Below are 21,627 nucleotides of genomic sequence, written 5' to 3'. Positions count from 1 at the left end.
CCACCAGTCCAATCCCCAGAAGAAATGGAGGAAACCTGCACCTGACCATGACATGGACCTGAGCATATCCAGAGTCATGGAGTGGTTTGGGTGGGAAGGGACCTCAAAGCCCACCCAGTGCCACCCCTGCCATGGCAGGGACACCTCCCACTGTCCCAGGCTGCTCCCAGCCCCAATGTCCAGCCTGGTCTTGGGCATTGCCAGCCAGAGAACAGCATCAGATATGAGCATCTCACACCCAGCCATGCCTCTGGAAAAGGGTGATTCCAGTCTTTCTTTCCAGGGAAACATGGAGACAGCAGCACATTTCTCAAAGCAGACCCTGGTGCAAAATCATTTGGGTTCATAAATTTGTTGCTCTGCTGATCCATCTCAAAGCCCTGACTCAAAGCCTGTCTGCCCTATTTCTCCCTTCCACAAACAAGGAGATTTCTGGGAAAAGTCTGTGAGCTGCAAGGGAGGCTAGACCCAAGTGCTTCCTTCCACTGCTGGCCTAACTTTTAAATCAGTTTTTAATTGCATGAAAAGCCACCCTCATCCCTTTTGATTACATCCTTCTATCGCCCTCAGAACGGCAGCATCTGAACATCTTATTAATAAAAGCTATTTTGGAAAATAAAACTCCTTTGGAATATATGAGGATTAACACTATATATAGACCACGATGGCTTAAAAGAGATTGTTATGGTCTATTGTGCAAATACATATTTACTAGAGCTTTTGAAATACAGATCATGCAAATATGTATTCAGGGACTTTTAAAAATGCAGATTATTGACCTGACAGATCATAAAGGCTCCTTTGAAACCATTCTGGGTTACAGTATCATGTAAATACTTATTTAGGCAATTTTTAAAAATCTTAGCAAGTACACTCAGAGAAAATCCTCATGGAAATAAATGCTTTTCTCACCTGGCAGCCACAGTGATTTTGAAAGTTAAATACCTGCCTCTCCTACATTTAGAAAATCCAAATCCATCCTATCTGAGGATGGGCAAGATATATCCCCTGGGGTATGGTATCACCTGCCAGTGAGGTGCTGACCCCCCCAAGGCTGCAGAATAAATCCTTTTCTTTACAATCACCTGATGAGCTGGATGTGCAGCTCCTTGCCATGGAATCACAGAATCCCAGGATGGTTTGGGTGGGAAGGGACCTTAAACCTCATCCAGTTCCTGTGATGGGCAGGGACACCTCTCATTACCCCAGGATGTTCCAAGCCCTGTCCACCCTGGCCTTGGACACTTCTCTGGGCAACTTCCAAGAGGGGATGGTGATTAAATATTTGATACCAAAGAGAGAAAAATGAATATTCCTCTTTCACAGGCCACATACAACCAGTCAGCTAAGTGCAACTTCCAGCAGCACAGGCTGGATTTCAGCTGGTCATTTTGGGAATAAAAAGTGTATTTATTAGCAATTTCCTGAACCAATTGATACTCTCCGTTTTTCACAGATCCCTTATTATTCAATATTACATCAATAATAAAATGCCATGGGTTCATTTGAATTCCTGTGCACGACTAAGAAAGCAAAGGCAGCTTTCTGGCTCCCTGAGCCTGTAGCATGGTGGTTGTTATGTTTTGTTACGTGTTGCAACAACACCGTCTTCCAAGAATTCGTGCACGTGTGTGAAACTGATTGTGCCAGGTGATTGGAATATTCCTGGAGCACAGGCACTGCCTTGATGAATAGTGGTGTAAATGCTCCAGCAATTTTGCACATAAATGTGTCAGCTCTGGTCTACATAATGGAGAGAGGTCCTTTCATGGACTGGATAAAAGTGGGTTTATGAATCATGGAAAAACATGGGGAAAAAGCATGTTGTGTGAATTTTCTTTGGAAAGTCCAGGAAAAAAAAACCAAACACCTGGAATCCAGCCAGAGCATTTTAGTGCTCTTTTGTCATTCTGCTGGTTGAAGAGAGCTGTTCGTGGTGATTAACAAGGGTGTGCGCGTTTGGGGTTTTTTAAGATACAGCTACAAACAAAAGGTAGTAAATTTAATTTTCATTAGGGTAGAATTACTGTTCTCTTACTCCTGGCAGGAATACAGATCAACAAAAACTCCTTGTTACTTTCTCTCTGCAGATCTGGCTTCTATTTGCCTCGGCTGGAGGAAGGTTTGACTGAACATTCACGATTCAACCAGGCACCATAAAACCCCCTGCAGGAAAATTTACTGTAGGTATAAAGTAAATCACGTAAGGGCTGTGCACGCTCATTTACAAAACACAGCCTCATTCCATTGTGTGAGCAACAATTAAGGGGTGGACCTCATGCACGCCCCATTTTTAGTGCTACTTGCTGGAATTTGGAGGATTTAAGAAAGTGAAAGTATCTTACAGTGTTATAAACAGAGCCATGCAGGACAAGCAAAATTTGCACGACTGGTTTTCAATGTTAAAATGTTTCTGGGAGTTGTGAAGGCAGTTTGTGTGATTTTTTTTCCTCAGGTGATTCACAGGTATGGGAGAGAGAATTATTCCTCATGGCAGAGCTATGGTGGACTGAGGCCACAGGTTCAGTGCTGGCAATAAACCTGAATTCTGCTTCAGAGCCCCAGGATGAATTGTTTAGGTTGGAAGAGACCTTCTCAGATCATCAAATTCAACTGTTCCCCACAAATGCCACCACTGCCCACGTCCCCAGGTGCCACATCCACATGGCTTTTAAATCCCTCCAGGGATGGGGACTCCACTCCTGCCCTGGGCAGCTGTGCCAGGGCTGGACAGCCCTTTTTCAGTCAAGAAAATTTCCCCAATATCCCCCCTGAGCCTCCCCTGGCCCAGCCTGAGGCCGTTCCCTCTCCTCCTGTCCCTGTTCCCTGCCAGCAGAGCCCGACCCCCCCGGCTGCCCCCTCCTGTCAGGGACTTGTGCAGAGCCACAAGGTCCCCCCTGAGCCTCCTTTGCTCCAGCCTGAGCCCCTTTCCAGCTCCCTCAGCCTCTCCTCATCAGACTTGTGCTCTAGTCCATGATTCCAAAGAGAATTTTAGGAACCAAAGCACACAAAGGCAGCAGGTACCACCTGTGTCATCCCTTGTTTGGGAATGGGAAGCAGAGCAAGGAAGAAACCCCTTCCAGCAGGGATGGACACCAGCCCTACATGTCCAGCCTGATCCTGGGGCTTCAACAGGAGGCATAAAGAGGGGGAAAACACAAAGGAGCTAATTAACCTAATCACAGGGCCATCCTCAGTCACCCTTCTCTGGGCAAACCCACGCCAGCAGCCGGAATTAGGGGATTTAGGGAAAACCGATCCTGCTGCAGGGCCATAAACAGAGGAGTGCACCTGAAGTAGCCGTGGCCCCCGGGGAGTGCTGGGGGAAGTGAGAACCTGGTTACTGCAAAGACAAGTGACTGTGAAATCCTGCTTTATTCTTCCTGCAATAAAAGAGTTTTAGTTCTTCAAGGAAGTGTTTGAGGGGCTGCTTTGAGTCCTGGGGGTGGGGACAGGACAGCACCCGTGCCCTGTGTCCCCACACTCCTCCTGGGGACCATCCCACGGCCACAAATCACCCTGGAAAACTGCAGTCGTGGTTTCACAAGCTGGGCAGGCTCTGGGTTTGTGCCTCTGTGAGCTGATGCTGGGTCTTACCTCGACATCCTCAGCCCTGCTCTGTTTTGCACGTGGATATTCCTGGTTTAGTGACAGGACAAGGGGGAATGGTTTTAAAGCAAAAGAATGTCGGGTTAGATGGGAGATTGGGAAGGAATTGTTCCCTGGGAGGGTGGGCAGGCCCTGGCACAGGGTGCCCAGAGCAGCTGGGGCTGCCCCTGGATCCCTGGCAGTGCCCAAGGCCAGGCTGGACATTGGGGCTTGGAGCAGCCTGGCACAGTGGGAGGTGTCCCTGGCACAGGGCTTTGGAACTGGATGAGCTTTAAGGTCCTTTGCAACCCAAAGCATTCCAGGATTCTGTGCTTGTAAGGAATGAAGTCAACCTGCAGAGGAATGTGTATTTGGACAGCGGGGAAATACCATTTTAAGGATACAGAGCTCTGCAAAGAACATTTGGGCCTCCATCACCTCTCGATCTCCCTCTCCTTACCTCAGCACTACAGACCATTTACATTGCACTACCTAAACATTTACCCAAGGAGTGGATATTCAAATTTCATCAGGGAAAATAAAATAATCTAAAAATGCTGTTATCTTACAAAGTGGTGGTTAAACCAAGCCTACTCTTTATGGTCTCAACTCTCCCCCAGCTGAAATAAGTGATTTCCCTTCCATTAAATTTAATGCTATAGAATCAACCCTCACCTATGAGATATCAAAGCTCATGGATTTGATGCTAAAGATGTTTTTTCAAGAGGCAAGACACAGAATTTCACGTATCTCTGGTTACCTTCACTTTTACCAGCTGATTGCAGATATTTTTTAGATTAATAAGGAGTAAACAAAAGACTCTGAAAGCGTGAGCCAAGCACCAGGAAAAGATAAATTCACATTTTTAATTTATCCAACACAGCTTCTGAAAAACTCCTCCTCCCAACTCATGCTTCAAATGTGTCCACTTTCCTTCCACGTCTGATCTCAAATAACCTTGGAGGTTTCACACAATGCAGAGGAACCCCAGAAAATAATAAAGGTATTTGGTGAAATACTGCTTAGTCTCTGGGATAAACCTGGAGCACTGACTTGTATAGCTTGAGGCTTATTTTTAGATCCTCCAGAGAATTTGTGTGAAAAAGGTGAGAGAGAGAAAGAGAGAGGAAGAACAATTTAAATCATCGTAACTTCATAAACCAGAATTTTGGGTAAGATTATTTGATAAAATGCAGCTGCAAATACATTTACAATTGAAATAGCTTTGTTGTGATTTTAAAGCCTTTACCTAAAAAACAAATAAACAAAAAAAAAAGTGTTTGCTTTGCATTAGCTCCTCCAAGAGGCCAGAACTATTAAAAAAATTATTTAAAAAGTTAATGAATGTGCCCATTTTAATAAATTATTGGAATGGTCAATCCAAACCCAGACCCTTTTCTCCTTGGGGAGTGGGATGTCTGCCCCTGGAGAGAGTTTGGGAGGCAGCCTGGCCGTGGGGACATCAGCAAAATGTGGGCCCAGGGGCCAGCCCTCCCCCTGGGAAAAGGGAAGCAGAAGGAACAAAGTGCCCATCAGGGGCTTGCCCAGGAGCTGGCACCACAGGCCAGGGCTGAAACCTGACCAGTGGATGGGGTGGAAGGGAAACAGGCTCAGAACACTGAGAAATTGTTATTTTTTTCATCATTCTCTCTCTTCTGGTCTTTCTCTTCCCTTTCATTTCCTTTCTTTTCCTTTTCTTTTCCCTTCCCTTCCCTTCCCTTTTCCCTTCCCTTTTCCCTTCCCTTCCCTTTTCCCTTCCCTTTTCCCTTTTCCCTTCCCTTTTCCCTTCCCTTCCCTTTTCCCTTCCCTTTTCCCTTCCCTTTTCCCTTCCCTTCCCTTCCCTTCCCTTCCCTTCCCTTCCCTTCCCTTCCCTTCCCTTCCCTTCCCTTCCCTTCCCTTCCCTTCCCTTCCCTTCCCTTCCCTTCCCTTCCCTTCCCTTCCCTTCCCTTCCTTTCTCCCATCCTTTCCTGAAGGGCCAGGAGGGAGCAGACTGGGTGGGAAAGGAAGTATATTTTACAGCACTTTCATTACTCAACTTGATGAGAGCTAATAAAAATTCTTAATTGAAAATAAGTACCTTAATGACAATATCATAATCAGGAGTTATATTTCCTATTTATTTCAATATAAAATACCTTCTTTCTGACCGGAGTTATTCCGAGCAGTTTTCCTCATTGGCTCACACATTAGGAAGATAGTAAATACAGCTTTAAGTGGAATCACCTGTGCTTGGCTTTTCGCTCCAACTTTTCCTTTCTGTTGCTAAACCCAACATTAGATACTTTCCTGATTGTTATTGAAACATATACAGGCCCTTTCCCATATCTTTATTTGGCTTTTCGGTGTGGAGTCAGCATTTAATCCAAGCATTTGTGACATGGTTAACACCCACAATCATTTCCTGTTATGCCTCACACTGACTAGAGTGGGCTGCTGTATATTTTCCAACGCCCACTCTGCTGTCTTTACAATCAGATTATGCCATTAGACATAGACAATGAATCACTGTAATTGTTCTAATATGGCCAAACTACCAGCAAGGATTAACTCTTTCTGGGGATTTTGTAGTTAATTCTGTGTGGACCTGTGGTTACAAGGTGTTAAGAGGCTTCTGGGGTTTAAAACTGGGGAAAGGTTCATTTTAGTTAATAAAATACCATTTAAAGTGCTGGATTTGGCTTCTGTAGAATGGCTGAGGAGTCCAACAAAGACAAAGAAGGAACAATTAATAAAAATAAAAAATGAGGGGAAACTGCCTCACGAGGGGAAGCAGAGGCAGCTCTGACCTCTGCTCTTTGTGACAGGGACAGGACCCAGGGACCCAGGGAGCTGGGCCAGGGGGGGTTTAGGTTGGATATCAGGGAAAGGTTCTTCCCCCAGAGGGTGCTGGGCACTGCCCAGGCTCCCCAGGGAATGGGCACGGCCCCGAGGCTGCCAGAGCTCCAGGAGCGTTGGGACAGCGCTGCCAGGGATGCCCAGGGTGGGGTTGTTGGGGGGTCTGGGCAGGGAGAGGAGCTGAAATGGATGATCCTGTGGGTCCCTTCCAGCTCAGGATACTCTGTGATTCTGTGTGAATCAGTGTTTTAATCCTAAGAATTCCTAGGGTGGAATTTTGAAGACAACATCTCCGAGAAGAGTGTTGGAGTGTTTGCGCATTTGGGGTTGGACAAAAAGCTCATTTTGTGCTTCTTCAAGAGTTTTCTCGAGGCCAGAAGGAAGGCACAAAGCCAAGCATCTGGTCCCTGTGTCCCACCCCAGTTACGAGGCTATTAAATGACTCTTTACACACACATTCCTGTCAGCACACTGCAAAAGTGATCCAAGGATACGTCTTCCCAACACCATTTTGTTCCAACGCTCGCAGTAAATCGGCTCCTGATCAAAGTGAGGCGAGGACTAATTGGAAATCAAAAGTCCATTAGCATTGGAAATGCCATTTCTACAGCGGGCTGGAGAGTTTTTTGCAAATAATTTGTTTAGGCCCCAAACTAACCACCATTAAATGAATGCAAGTCTCTATACGGACACCTTTTGACATTAATTTAGGCTGGTAATGTATCAGATTAGAGTTTAATATGAAATTCTGACTTGGGTAATTAAAATCTTGTTACTTAAGTGGATATTCTCAGTTTAATGGGGATACAGGGAATCAGTTTGCCCTGTTCTACCCTTAGTCAACAGTAAGGAGTGAACCCAAAGCAGGAGGACAGGGATAAGATCAGGCACCACAGATGCTGTGCCCATCTCCCACCCAGTTTCCACAGCAGTTGAGGATTCACAGTCACCTTTAAAACGTTCCTTTCTTCTACTCATAGAATCTGGCAAAAATTGTTTATTCAGTCAAATATGCAAATTATAAGCAAATCCAGGAGAAAAGAGGAGGAAAAAACCACTTCTTAATCTTTTTTTTTTCATTTTTGTACTGAGAACTCTGCAAGATTACCAAGAGGGAGAAAAAAAAAAAACAAACAACTGAAAACAATGAAGAGTAAAAACCTAACAATTAAATATAGGTAAAATAAACCTGCCTGCCCCAAACAGGGAAAATCTGGGCAAAAACAAAATGAAGAAAACATGAAATTCCAGTGCCATCTATGGGAAATATATATATACATAGAATTAAGGGAGGCAGTGATGTGGAAAACAGAATTATTTTAAAGCCAAGAGAAATCTTGGAACAAAGTCACGGAGGAGTGAAAGTTTAAAGTTTAAAGCATTGAGTTCAGGTAAAAATCCATGGCCCTGTGACAGAGAAAGTGCAACTGAGCCACTCAATCCAGTTTTGGACCACAACTGGTTTGCTGATGGGCAGCACCTCTCTCCAGCTGGATTTTGCTTGTCTGAATCTCCAGCAAAGCCAAGGTCCCACTCTAGGCCATTGAATTCCCACCAGGGGACAGGGAAAGGGATCCATGTGTGCTCCTGCATGGGGTCTTCAGGCCTGCCCCCTCAAATTCCCTATATTTTAATGAGAATGTTCATGAACAATGTCTGACTCAGGACTGGGGAATCCAGCCTGCTACATGTAATGTGCTTTAGGAACTTTTGGGATGAAAGTGCCTTATAAATGCCAGATAAAGCATCATTACTTTCACTTCAGCTTTTATAGCTTTGGCAAAAACGTTCCTGTCAGGATGAAACTTGGCCTGCTTCTCCTGGGCTTGGGAGGGAATCTTTTTTTCCCAAATCTGAGGAATCTGGTTTGGCTGAATTTCAGTTCATTTAATGCAAAAAGGTTGAAAACATTTGACACTGAGACCTTTTTCTGAACTCAGCTCAAATCAGCTTTGTCTTGAAATGCCAAACCTGGCAAGCTCTTGCTCAGCTCTTTTTTGGAAGATTTTCCAAAAAGAAAAAACCCTTCTCCTTCATTTCTCATTAACATATGTCCCACTTGCCATTCTTAATCTATTTCCTCAAATAATTCACTACTGCTGGTACATATGGTACTTTTACACTTCAGACTGAACAACATCTATTGAAATCTGCTTAAATGATATTTGAAAAGCAGTTTGCCAACAGGACACCCCATCATCCAGTGTTCCATCTAATCACAGGGAGCACTGGCAGTGCACTTGATCCAAGATTGTGGAAGTCAATGTTAGGACTTGTTTCAGCTGCATTCAGCTGATGGCACATGTGAAATGAGGCACAAGAGGTCCTAAATTTAGTGGATTTTTTAGCTCTTTGTTGGAGGAAGAAACATGAGTGACTGAGTTACTGGGGGGCTCAGGCTGGAGCAAAGGAGGCTCAGAGGAGACCTTGTGGCTCTGCACAAGTCCCTGACAGGAGGGGGCAGCCGGGGGGGTCGGGCTCTGCTCGCAGGGAACAGGGACAGGAGGAGAGGGAACGGCCTCAGGCTGGGCCAGGGCAGGCTCAGGGTGGGCAGCAGCAGGAATTTCCCCATGGAAAGGGTGCTCAGGCCTTGGCAGGGGCTGCCCAGGGCAGAGGTGGTGGAGTGCCCATCCCTGGAGGTGTTCAAGGAGCAACTGAATGTGACACAGGGCTCTGATCTAGTTGACAAGGTGGTTTCCAATCAAACTCTTACAACCTTAATTGTTCTGTGATTTAATGAAAACAAGATTTGGAAAGGAGGGAGAATTCTAAACAGTATAATGTGTGTGTGTGTGTTTATGTACATATAAAAATACACATGAACAAAATAACCAGAGGCATCTTTGGAAGGCAAGAAACTATTTGCTGCGAGAGAACCACTGCTCCCAGTACACCCAGCACAGCTTACCAGGGAATTTTGAGGAGGACTTGGAGCAAACACGGCATTGTGCACGTTTTTGCCATGCTGCAGGGGAGTAAGAGCAGCAAAAATGCCTTGGCAAGTGCTGCTTTGAAGACCAATTTACCCATGGAAAGGCTTTTGAAGTGCCCATGGGAAGCTGGGAGAGCAGCCCAGAGCCACCATCCAGGCACAGGGCAGGAGAAGATGAACAAGGATGAAATAAAACAGAAAGGAAGAGGAAGGAAGTTGGTGGACAAAACCTCAACCAAGTGGGATGTTGGGGATGCAACAAGAAACCTTGGACTTTCTGGCACATGCACTGAAATTAAATATACTGCTGGCATTTCTGACTGGCTCTCACATGGGCTTGGACACCACAATTTGCTTACTGAGGTAGAAATGCTGGCTCAGGAAAATGGGATAGGCATGTTTTAATTTCTCCCCCCCTCCTTGATTTTGTGTTAAAGACATAGATTGACTGTGTAAGAATCACCTCAGTGAAGTTGTGAATGATTTACGACACGAGCAGCCCCTGAGAAGTGCGGGGAGCAGGGACGAGAAGTGCTGTACTGGTTTTTGTTCTACACAGCTCAGCCAGAAAAATCCATTAAGTCCAGGCACTCAAAAAGGACAAAATCTCCTCGACACTTGTGTGTTTTTGCTCCTTTTACTGCTATCCTCAGCAACAGGACCCTTTTCTCAATGTGTTAGACAATGTCTGTCCTTTCCTTCTCTTGGTTCACCTGCAGCTGAACCACATCCCCCGCTAACACAAACTGATGTCTTTGAGAGTTTATGGTGCTTTTTAACACAGAAAGCAGAAAGTTCCTCCCATCTCTCTATAGGCAATTCTCAGTCCTTCTGAAGTAGCTGCTGAACACCCTGGCTCTGTTGCTCTTACCAGTGCAGGACATGTGCAAGCACAGAAAGGGCTCTTGGTTGAACCGATCCTTCTGGAGGGTTTTCAAACTCCCCCAGCATTTCACACACACACAATAAGGGTGAAACATTTCACTGTCACACTCACATGTGCATGTGGGTGCACATTGAACCGCTGCCAGAATATTCCCCATTTTGCTGAGAAGGTTCAGAGTTAACACAAGGAGCGTGGGTGTCTCCATTCCTCCGTGGTGCAATTGGCCTTGGCTGCTTGGGAGGGACTTTGTTGGAACAGGGACTGATGGAACCTCATCCAGGAGCCTGTGGACCACAGAGAGCTCTGATCCACAGCATGTGTTGGTTGACAGGTCCCTGGCAGATCATCCCACATGTTTTGGAGATGGACCTGAGGAGCAATAGGATAAGAGGAAATGGTCTCAAGTTACAGCAGGAGAGGTTTTAGATTGGATTTGGGGAAAATTTCTTTCATGGCAAGGGTTGTCCAGCCCTGGCACAGCTTCCCAGAGTGGAGTCCCCATCCCCGGAGGGGCTTAAAAGCCATGTAGATGTGGCACGTGGGGACATGGGGCAGTGGTGGCTTTGGCAGTGCTGGGGAAGAGTTGGACTCAATGACCTTACAGGTTTTTCCAACCAAAATAATTCTGTGATTCTAAGATTTAAGGTCAGGATTTGGAGAGAAGAGACAGTAAAATGCCTAACTTCAATTAAACTTCAGGGTTTGAAATTTTAAATTAATCTACTGTTGTGCAAATAAAGCAGAGTGACAGACAGAATGAGTCAGTACAGGCAGAAGAGGTGTCTCTGCTGGGCTGTTTGGAGTCCACAGCCCCCTCAGCAGGATGAGTGAGTGGGAACAAAAACACATGGGTGAGTAGGATGGTGGCTGAGGTGGAACAGGGCATGGCCAGGGGGACACAAACCATCCATACTCCAAAATGATCCTTCCCTTCCTCTTCCTAACTCCTCTGAACTCCCCAGATGGCATGGGCAGGACAAAGGGTAGCCTGTGCAGCCTGATCAGGTGGTGAGGAGAGCTCTGAGAGAGAGCAGGAACATTTTGTCTTTGTGAAAATACAAAATCAGATTGTGCATTAACCACTTCCCAGCAAGGGAAGAAATGTGCAAGAGATAAAATTTAGAGGGAAATGAAACAAGGCAAAGCTTTCAAACACTGAATAGAAGACTTCTTATATTATGTCTGCCCGTGTTTCCTGATGAGTGCATGCATTGCATCTTTTGGGAGAGAACGAGTATTTTCCTAGATTCCTGAAAAAAAGTTCTATTTTATAATGAATAAAATAAAATGAAAAAGTCAATCAGCATCATCATGACAAACAAGACATGCCTGTGATTTTCAAATCTGCTGAGTTTAAGTATCTTTTCTGGTGTGTAGCTGGCATTAAGGGAATATTTTTTTACCTTTTTATTCAGAGCTGAGTTGCAGAGGTCATGGCAAACCAGAGCTAGGGTGATTCAAAATTATGTTCATGCTTATTAACTATCTTGACTGCTATAGGCTCTGCTATTTTCTTTAGAGACAAAACATACCCTCACACTCACTCATCAGTATGTAGTGGAGCAGTCTCAGGAGCCTGAGCTTTGTTTTTCTTTTAATTTTATTTGAAACTCTTCCAAATCCTGGAAGGGTTTCAAATCGGACAGGGATCTTACCCAAGGACTCATTTTTAAAGCAAAGTCATACAGTGCAGCGCTCTCTTTTCTGGATGTCATGTGAATGTTAAGCTCTGCCATCAATGCACTGGGACAGGTTTTTGCCACTGTTTCTGCAGTGGGTTTCTGGTAAAGACCTTCACTGTCAGCAAACTGTCCCCTGGTCCCAAACCCAGCTCTGTCCTTCTGCTTCTCCCTGGGAACACCTGAGTAGGCCAGAGGTAACAACACTGTGATGCTCTCCTTTAGCATTGAACTAAAACTATTTTCAAAGCAAAATAAGGGGGAGAGAAGTGAGGAAGGAGAGCAGCTCATGCACTACAGCAGCAATGACAACACTCCCCAGGAATTTTCACACTAGAGTTAACTGCAATTTTTGCTCCATCTAAAAATGTTGATTATCAGATTCTATATGAAATGTTAGAAGTTGATGAGTAGAATTAATATGAATATTTTGTAAGACTGGTATAAATCATATTCTACCAGATACTATGATGTAGAATCATGGAATGAATAACGACCATCCCATCCCATCCCATCCCACCTCCTGCCATGGGCAGGGACGCCTTCCACTGCCCCAGGCTGCTCCCAGCCCCAATGTCCAGCCTGGCCTTGGGCACTGCCAGGGATCCAGGGACAGCCCCAGCTGCTCTGGGCACCCTGTGCCAGGGCCTCACCTCCCTCACAGAGAAAATTTCTTCCTAATCTCTGATCAAACCCCCCCCTCCTTCAGCTCAAGGCCATTCCCCTTGTCCTATCACTACATGAACTTATGAACTACATGCACTTATATCATCCACCTAAATATAGTGTTATATCCTAAAAGGGGTATAAATCATAGTATTTTTAGGAGTCCATTACATGCTAATGTCCCATTCTCTGAGCATCCACAGGACTTGCATCCCAAGGCTGCTCCCTTGTCCCCTGCTTGCCAACCTGTGATGCACCACCAGTCCTTCATCTCCAGCAGGACACCTCACCCACTTGGATTTTCAGGATGTGCTGGGCTTGGTTTTCCACCACAGTGCCAGGGATGGACAAACAGAGCTGTACCATATCCTCTAGAAGGATGTTCAGGCTCTGCTTACAGTAGCTCTGGAGAACAGTGCAACATCACACAGCTTTTCCTGCAGTACTATCATCCCATTTTACAATACTTCATTCACTTTATGTGCCAAATGTAACATGGGCAGAGAGGGAGAGAAACAAAATCATTTAATTCTGTCATCCTACACCTCTGTCATCAAATGAGAGATTGGAAAGGAGGTCAATAGCAAAGGTACAATAGCTGCAGTGCTGAAATACTTTGGATTATTCCTCTATGATACTGTGTTGTTTTCCAAGAGGGAAGTGAGGGCAATGTGTGTAAGAAGACCATTAGAAAGGAAGAAAAAAACCATCAGGAAAGATCAATGCTTGACTGAGCTATTTTATTAAATTCCCCCTGGATTTAGTCTGAGACTTAAGGCATGATACGATCAGAGCAGATTGCCTTGGGTTATTCCACTCTGAAGTTGTCCATATATCTGACATTGGTCATGACATATTTAATTTGAACTGGAAGTTCAGATTTAATGGTTGAATTCAAGTGGAACGGGAAGCACAGAACCAAGTCGGGACTTACTGTCCATGACTATTGCTGCTCACCTCCCTCATCAGGCATTAGTGCTGTGGGGGGGACCTGGGAAGAGCCCTGTGCTCCCTGAACAACCTTGGATGGAGGGTGAAAATCCCAGTAATGAGCAGCAAGACTCAAAGTGTTTTCCAAGGGTGAGCTCACCCTACCAAAAACTCTGTGTGATGCAGTTTGCCGGAATGAGGTGAAACTTTGGCTTCCACAGTGCCAACAGGAATTTTACTACTGAGTGTAATGGCAGCATCCTTGATGTAAAATCCCCAGGAAAAGCACAACAGAACAAAACAAGACAAAGGCAATACTTCCAGGCTGCCTAGCTCAACTGCTTTCTCGTACCCATTGAAATTTTATTTGGATCCAAGTAAATAATTTTGTCCATTGGTTACTGTACCAAACAGCTGTTGCTGTTCTATCCCAACTGTCTGGCTTTAAAGGTATTTTTAACATGGTGCTGGGCAAGACTTAGCCCATAAACACTCTTATTGACTGAAAAATGAGAATTAAGATCTTATGAACACGTTATCCTGTGTCAAAATAGCATCAGTAGAGCAGAACTGAAGGTATAATTAGGAACAGTCTTGTTAGTAGCAGGATTTAGCCTTAGCAAGAGTATTTCTAGACTTACTTTCTCTTACCACACATTTTCCAGCCCCAGTTTTGCTCAGCCTAATAGGCACTGTGATGTCTTGCACTGACCTTCCCACAGTGAAAAAGTCAGCAGTGCCAAGTCTTTTTCGATGTTTGGAAGGACCCTGCTGGCTCCTGCACTTATCTGGATTCAGTGGGGTTTGACCTCTCCATGAAATCATTATGGAAACAAATCCACGTGCATTCCCTCCACAGCCAGCAGTAAACACAGTGAAGAACGAGGGAATGAATGAATGTTCAAAACTTACCAATACTCCTCTTCTGGAGGAGCTAAATCAAAAGAGCTTTGATTTTGATTCCTGCATTTATTTCACAAAGCCTCAGCATTTTTGGGGTTTTTTTAATTTGGTGGCTGTGACAAAACACAAATGCCTTGGGTGGCTCCACGTGCAGAGCGAGGCACGGATGTCTGTCCTTCAGGGGTTTTCATTTCACGTGTTGTCAGCTGTGTTGTGTTGTTTAAGGTGAGCTACACAGGTCTGAAGAGAAGGGGACACATCCCTCCCTGGCTGTCCAGTCACAGACAGGAACAGGGACAGAAGGGAGAAGAAAAATCCCATCTGAAGGTTTCATGCTTTCACAGCAGATTCCTTGACAGCCTCTCCACCTTCCCATTGCTGCCTCCAACCCCTCAATGGAGATGGTGGCTCCACATCACCTCCTGTGCTGTGAGAATGTGGGAATGCTCCCACCTGCCATGAGCTGCTGAGCCCAAAGGCTGCTCAGGAGTTGTGGGGAGCACAGCCCTGAGCTCCACGAGCTGTTCCTCATGGCCAACCCTCACCATCCATCCCAGGGTGATGTGGGGGGCATGGGGCTGGCAGACCTGGCTCCCCCAGCACCACACTCCACCCACAGCCCCTCCACACATCACCCACAAGTGGCACTTAGAGTTTTGGACAGCACCATTAATGTGAGAGGCACTTATGGAGATGGATCGGTATCCACCTGATCGCTGAGGTCGTTTTCTCCTCCTGTATGATTCATTGGGAGGGAATTAGGGAAAAATGGGAAAAGTATGCTGATGTAATGGTGCATTTTTCAGGAGCTCATTCATTGTCTTCACCTTGAGCTTTCAGATGGGCTGAAGTTACAAAGCAAACAATAGGAAATCTTCCTTTAAAATCATGCTAAGGAAGAAAAAAAATTAAAAATAAGAGCTTCTTTATAGCCTGCCTCAACTCTGACTTATCAAACGCAAGGTGTTTGTTAGATGCAACAGGTTCCTTGCTACGAAGCAGTGTTCTTACATTCCTCACACCCCCTGTAGGCTTTGAAATCAGTGTTCAAAGTGGACTTTCTGAATTCATGAAAACCCACAGGTCTATAATACATCCCTAATGGAAGTCAAACATGACACCCTAGAGATAAAACACAGTGGCCTTACCCTCTGTTCACAGTAGGTGTCTGTGTATAATAAATATTTTATTTTACTACAAAAACAAATAACTAAACATACCCCCTGTGTTTGTTCTGAACTCTACAGTAGCTTTTGTGAGTTTACTAGATTTCAAAGCTGAGATAGGAAACCACAAAGTCACGTCAGTTATAATCCATGCTTGCACAAGGCAAGCCAGCTCTGATTCCAGCCCCACCAAGATCCTGGCACCTGGGTGGCTCTGGCCCTCCAGGAGAGGACCCATGAGGAGCCCATCTGTGGGGTGGAAAGCCCACCAGGCAAAGCCCCAGCTTGCATAGAATTCATAACACCAAAAACATCCTGTGGGTTTTGCTGCTTTTATTGGTAGGTGAGGGTCCTGCAGGACCTCAGTTAAACTGGAGCGTGTGCTCTGCTCACTGAGGGATCTGGGGCACTCTCACTCAAGGGGGGACACCCAGAGTACATGGATGAGCTGACATCAACAGAGAAGCAGAGTGTCTTCTCTGAGCTCCTTCATCATGGCCATGCTCTTGGTTTTACCTGTGACTATCACACTTCTCCACTATTCCTCATTTCTTGGGATATTTCCTCTGAGACAGGCAAGTGGACACTGAAGTGATCCCCCCCCTTTTCTTCTCCATCTTCAGGAGCTCTTCATTTGTGGGCCTACAATTATGGAGAACCTCATTAGCTTCAAAAATTGGTGGGAGAAGAAGCCTGCTGGAAAGGTGAGCTGTGGGCTGTCCCTCACCTCAGACCAGGCAGCAGAGCCAGGGCTGGCAGCAGGGTCTCCTCAGCTTAACCTTGGTAGATACATGAGGTACAAAGCACACGTGCTGTGAGGATGTGGAATTATTGACTGGGTTGCGTTGGAAGGACCTCAAAGATCATCTAAACCCAACCCTTGACATGGGCAGGGACACCTTCCACTAGACCAGGTTGCTCCAAGGCCTGTCCAACCTGGCCTTGGACACTTCCAGGATGGAGCATCTCCCACCTCTCTAGGCAGCCTGTGTGAGTGTTTTATGTTCTACTTCCTGAGGTGTCCACGCTGCTCCTCTGGCTCTCTGCATGCAGTTTTATCCCGTTGCTGCTTCCAGGCACAGGTGACAGACACACACAGGGGAAAGGCACCCTCCTGGTGCAGCCCTAGCTTGGATGTCGTCCCTCCAGCTGGACCTGGAGGATCCTGCAGCAGGAGCAGCACAGGAGCTCAGACACTTCTCCATCCAGCCCACAGTGCCTGCTAATGAGAGAAACGAGCTGCTCCTATTGCCTGTGGATCAGGTTAGGAGACATCACTCTTCTTTCAAGGGCAGTGTCGAACCACCCAACTTTTAAATACGGATATATATGGAAAGGAAACGGAGAAATGTGCAGTAAATGTGCAGTTGCTGATGAATCACTGAGTTCTGACAGCTTTACACAGATATAACTGCACCTGGCCAATTTCTCAGCTGGTGTAAACTGGCATCCATCCATGGCCTGTAATGACGGCAGCCCAATTTACACCAGCCAGCTGACCCATTTTTATTGATTTTCAATGATTTACATTGGGCTCAGGATGGAGTAATACATTGTGGAATCAGGCCCACGAAGTATGGGCCCTAACCTTACATTATCAGGGAATTCCAAATTAGGATTTCTTGGTCTATCGTTATTTCATGCTTTTACATCTATCAAAAATGAGCTTTTCTAAGTGCTGCACCGAGAGGGTGTCATTATCTAGACACAACAATAAGAGAGTCAGGCACTGTAAAAACCCTGAAACCTTGACTTGTGGATTTATACAAGACATTTAATGTTATTTTAACATAGTATTTGGTATGTACTTTTATATGTTTCAGTGGCTTATATCATCATTCTTACTGCACTAAAACTTCCGTGTCCTTTTTCTTAAATAATATCCTTGTGTAAATTTTTTTGTAAGCTCTAGGTTTATTTTATGACCCATAAACTTTGACAATATATTAAAATCTTGGAGGAATTTAATATCAGGAGAAGATTATCTTTAAAAAATCATTTCTCTGTGTTATAGAGACTTAGACACATCGAGTATGTTAAAAGGTTTAATAGCTGTTTATAAATTTTACTGCAACTGTCAATAACTTCATAATATATTAAACCAGTTAATAGGTCAACAGAAAATATTTATAACTTGCTATAAACTGTTTACCCAGGAATAAACTTAATTTCTAATGATAATGAAACATAATAGTCAATGAATATTAATTTTAATGTTTTATCCTAATTTAAACACAGTTTTACCATTTGCTGTAAACACTGTCTGAGCAGAGGTAAAAAGCACTGATTTTTCTAACTCTGGGCAAAAAAATCTCTGAAAGCATCATCAGCGATGGGAGTTTACATTGTACTGGAAGAAGATATTAGGAACACTGATCCAAAAAAAAAGCCATATGGATAAGAAATTTAAGTAAGAAACTATGCTTGGAAAGATTTGGATGATTTTAGATAACACCTCCTCTTCCACATAATTTCTGCAAAATTTAATTTTTGCCATTTGAAATGTTTTCACATCTAAATCCCATCTTTTATTCCAGTCTAAGCCTAAGCATGCCCAATTCTACAGCATCCCACATCCCTCCTGTACTGCAAGAAGCCAGACCCAAGCCCTGGTGTTGGTCCATCCCCCAGTCTGGAAAGTCCAACCACACCTTTGCTATCCAGGGGCAAAATTAATTCCTATTAACCCTGTGGACGTGCCAGGTCAGTTCAAAAATATCAGGATACACAAATTTCCACAGATCCCCAAACTACCAAGTTAGGAAACAGCCTTATTCCCCTTATGTTGCCAACTTGCGTCATACCAAAGAGTATTTTAGCTGTTTTCCAGGGATCAAAAGGGCAGGTCTTCCCAGGATCCCATAAGGATCAGGCCGTGTTCCTGCTCATTCCAAGCAGACTGTGCCTGGTCAGTCATCCCAACTCTGAATGTCCTGTTCTTGCACCTCCAAACTATGGCCACGGTCACAAGAAAGGACTGGCAGGACTCTCGCCATGGTTTTCACACTACAAAGTTGACGAGCTGCACCCAATAAATTTTTTATATTTAATATTAGGCTTTATTAATCTAGTATTTTATTAATAGAATTTCTAAATATTTAATGCCAATTTTTATATGTAATACTAAGACTTATTAATCTCCTAAATTTTATTAATAGAATTTTTGTAACTTTCCTTTTTTTTTGCCTCCCTCCTTCAGATCATTTCTGTGTTTTTAAAACGTTGTGACACCAGAGCAAAAACCACACAGTCCATCCTCTTGGATCGGGATGAGTGAGGACAGCGCTGACCCTTCCCTCCTCATTCCCAACCCAATGTAAGTGCTGTGGCCTTATTTCCTCCCTGTGAATCCTGCCAGGGTGACTGCAGCCCTCCCTCCACTCCTAATGAGCCCTAATTATACTTTATTTGCTTGTTAAGAGCAGATTCAATAAGCACGCGACTCCCCCGTTAGGAAACTCTCCGCTTGCATATTCCTGAGGCACTGTGTGGATGCCATTCCGCGTGTAATCGGATTTTTTTCCGCCTCCAAATTAGTACCACAGTCACATAGCAAATTGGAATATGCATGTGGCTTCACCACTGATATGGCGTTGCCTTCCCCTCTTCCTGACACTTTTGATGTTGCTCCCTTTCATCGTCGTCACCGTCCTGCTTCTGCAGCAGACTTCACATCTAAGGCCTTGTGCAGGGCATAATTAGAAGCTGCAGGACCAAGACATGAAGGTCGGGCTCTTGATTTCCAGGAAGCAGCTCAGGGAAGGGCAGCTGGTCCCTGGGCGGTCGCTGGGTGGGCGGGGACAGTGCCCACCCCAAGGGACAGCCCCAGGCTCCCTTGGCTGCACCTTGGCTTGGCTGCATGGTGACCAAGGGGGTCAGCTTGGACTTTCTCTCCTCAGTCACCTTTGTTAAGGTGAGGGAAACACCCCAAAAGCAGAGAAGCTCTGTCTGACCTCTCCCATGGTCTCACCTCTCCCATCCCAGAGCTCTCCTTCCTAAGCCAGGCCAGGGAAGGGAAGAGGTGGGAGGGTCCCTTACTGCACTGGCAGAGCCAGGGAAGCCCTTCCTTCCCTCTAACAAACCAGAGACAAGGCTTGCCACCTTCTAAGTATAATTTTCTTACCTTTACAAGGACATAAATCCAGGTTTCAGTGTCATAAACCCTTTTCCTTGCATTCCACTTCACATCTAGCATCCACGTGCCCCTTCCCATTTGGAAATTTGCTTACAAACATCACGGTTTTGCTATAGTGCAGTAAAAGTGGAGTTTTCAGTTTGCTGTTGCGTAAGAGGCAGCCTAATCTCCCAAAGAATAAACATTTATCTCAGAAGAGCAGTGCACAAACGGGATTTATTGCAATAGTGCAGTTGGCTGATCACACCGTGTTTGTTTTCCTGGGAAGGGATGGTCTTTGGAAAATAAACTTCTTTTTGTAAGAAAACCTGTGTACCTATCCAACAAAAATATCCTGTTAGTGTGAAGGAAGGACACCACCTGCCCTTCCCAGCTGTCAGGCCCTTGGAGAGCAGACCCAAGGGTGAAGGCACCAGGAGCCAAGGAAGTTGGAGTAGCTTCCAGACAATTCATTCCCAAACTGGAAGGGGGTGTGGACAGCTGTGGACAAGCCTCATGCTCACCATAACCCCTCTTTATTCCTGCACCATGATTTCCAGGAAAACAGCAATGATTTGGGTTCAAACTGAAAGAGGGGGAATTTAGGTTAAATAATGGGAAGAAATCCTTCCCTGTGAGGGTGGGGAGACCCTGGCACAGGATGCCCAGAGACGCTGTGGCTGCTCCATCCCTGGAAGGGTCCAAGGACAGGTTGAACAGGGCTTGGTGACCTTGGACACTGGAAGGTGAGCTTTAAGGTCCCTTCCAACCCAAATCATTCCATGATCCGGGTGTCACAAAGCTCATCCCAATATCTGGCCAATGATTTGGGTGTTGGAGTGATCCATAATCCCTTTACAGACACTTGCCTGCCACGTTGTGCTCACCTCTTGCTGCTTCATGGGAAATGTCCTATTTCCGTGTTTTTACGAGAGAAAAAAAGAGATGTTTCCACTGTTATTAATGGTAATGGTAAAGCTTGAGGAAAAAAAAAAAAAAAGATGAAGACACAGCTGTGTATTTACTCAAAACACTCCAGCATAAAAGAATAAAGTCCTAAAAACAAAAGGTACCTCATCCTGCTGCCACCCCACTGGGCACCACACCGAGGGGGTCTCCGGCACGAGAGCAATTTTCTCACAACACCTCACATTCCACAAAATTAGGCACAGTCTATGTGTTAAGGAGGGAGCGTCAGATCAGTGTTGGCTTTGAATTCCCTTGCTTTTGTCAGCCTCATTATTACAGCTCGAATGTTATTAAAATGCTGCACTTCGTCTGTTAATAATCATTTCACTTCTCTATCTCTGCCACATGAACTTTAGAACACTGTGAAATGGGTTTTGTAGTTGCATGTTTTTTTCAAGTTCATTGATCAAACATTTGTACATTTTAATGTTATAAATAATTGAAGAGCCTTCATTTTTCAGTGTTAAAATTAACTTTTCTGTTCTGCCTTTTAAAACTAGAACAAGGGGAAGTGTAATTTAAGCCATGAAAAGGCTGCAAAATACGTGAAACTCTCTGTAACCCTTTTCTGTGAGACTCTCCTCATTTTACTTTGATTCTTGCAGAGACTGAAGTGTGTACAGCCAGCCCTTGACAGGCTCCTCCAGCAGGTTACTTGCTAGAGGAGTTCACCTATTTTCAGAGAAGTCTTTAAACATGGGATGGATACAAGGAGACTGTTTGAAGCCACCCAGCAGGTTTGGGAAAGCTGGGGGCAGGGAGGAGCTGGAGGAGGTGGGTGAGCAGAGCCAGACAGGGATGTTCAGATGAAGGACAGCAGTTTATGTCTCAGTGCACTTTTTTCTTCCCTTCCCAAAGTGTGTGTTAAACAGGAATGAAACCTATGGAATGAATGAACCCAGGAATGACCCAGAACGCAGGGAACAGGAAGTGGGAGAAAGTGTAGGGTTGCCTCTGGG

This window comes from Coloeus monedula (assembly GCF_965178545.1).
Source record: "Coloeus monedula genome assembly, chromosome: 8".
NCBI lineage: Eukaryota > Metazoa > Chordata > Aves > Passeriformes > Corvidae > Coloeus > Coloeus monedula.
This window is presented reverse-complemented; position numbering follows the sequence as displayed.